Below are 1,405 nucleotides of genomic sequence, written 5' to 3'. Positions count from 1 at the left end.
TACAAGGGAGGTTTCATTGCTATTCCAAATAGCAAGTCAGCGTTATTCCATACTACAGGAAAACCAACATAATAAGATTTTGCCAGAGTACCATATTAATGGCGCATAGCGTTAGCACTCGAGCGTTTACACATTTCGTTGAATCCATCTACATGAGGGGATGTAGCTCAGTGGTAGAGCGCATGCTTTGCATGTATGAGGTCCTGGGTTCAGTCCCCAGCATCTCCATGCTTTTAATATCAACACATTCCTCTGATCATTACAGTGACTCCTGATTCATAATAATCATTAGAAATTATGTGAATTAAGAAGAAAAGAGGTTTGACTGAGATATCATGTAAGATAAATTGTGTCACGCATTAAATGTTGCAAATTAACAGCAGAACCACAGATGTTGGTTATCAAGCAATAAAATGTTTTCTATTGTTATGTGCAAATGAGAGAACCTATAGTTTCTTACATACGCAATACTTTCTTAATGCTTTAACATGGTGGATGGCTGCTATTCCAAGCAGACATTACTGAATGTATTAACATCTGGCATCTTTGGGACAATCTCAGAAGCCAGTTAAATGGACTCTTAGGGTTTTATTCTTTTTCTTTCAAACTGGTCACTTAGCCTACCTCGTGTTTCTTTTCTAATTGTGTGTAGTATTTACATAGATGTTAGATTTCTGTAATCCTGAATTAATAGAATAAAGACGTCATTGTTTAACTTGCAGTTGTTTGTGATTCATATACAAATGGTTTGTCACTCAGGCCAGATCCGCTGTCTTTTGGTAATAGTTTGACCTCTAGGTGTAAAACCTGGAGGTCAGAGCAGGGAGAAAATTCTTCTGATTACTTGGGTTGGGCCCTACCGACTACGAAGAGATACAATGAAAGATACAAGGGAGATCTCTGTTTCATTGCTATTCCAAATAACAATTCGGTGTTATTCCATACTACAGTAGCACAAAAAAGTAGCACATAGTGATAGCACTCTGTTGTTCACACATTTTATCAAGGAGCTTTACATGGAGGGATGTAGCTCATAGCTCTATGAGAGTAGAGCATAGTGATAGCGCTCTTTTTTTTTTTTTTTTTTACATATTTTATCAGATAGTTACATGGGGATGTAGCTCAGTGGTAGAGCGCATGCTTTGCATGTATGATGTCCTGGGTTCAATCCCCAGCATCTCCATGTTTTTAATATCAACATATTCCTCTGATCATTGTAGTGACTCCTGATTCATGGGACCTGTCTGGCCTGTCTATTGCCTCCCCTGTCCCTTGATCCAATCAGCCATTTGGAAACTGCCCTCTCCACATCCTTCCTGGTGATCTGTGGTTAAGGCGTTCTTCTTCAAAGCTCCTGCAGGAACACGAATATGTTATGGTTACTTCATGTGCCAACACAACTCTC

The 1,405-nt window shown here is 39.1% G+C and overlaps 2 non-coding genes across 2 annotated transcripts; both read left to right on the top strand.

Moving 5' to 3' along the window:
* The first annotated feature begins 156 nt into the window (after nucleotides 1–156).
* trnaa-ugc lies at nucleotides 157–228 on the top strand. The gene has a single exon. It is a non-coding gene; the product is annotated as a tRNA-Ala (tRNA).
* Nucleotides 229–1,111: 883 nt separating this feature from the next.
* On the top strand, nucleotides 1,112–1,183 carry trnaa-ugc. The gene has a single exon. It is a non-coding gene; the product is annotated as a tRNA-Ala (tRNA).
* The last annotated feature ends 222 nt before the right edge of the window (nucleotides 1,184–1,405 follow it).

The sequence above is a fragment of the Cyprinodon variegatus genome, unplaced genomic scaffold (genome assembly GCF_000732505.1).
Source record: "Cyprinodon variegatus isolate N-32 unplaced genomic scaffold, C_variegatus-1.0 Scaffold909, whole genome shotgun sequence".
NCBI lineage: Eukaryota > Metazoa > Chordata > Actinopteri > Cyprinodontiformes > Cyprinodontidae > Cyprinodon > Cyprinodon variegatus.
The sequence above is the reverse complement of the archived record's forward strand: the minus strand, read 5'-3'. Positions and strand labels throughout refer to the sequence as shown.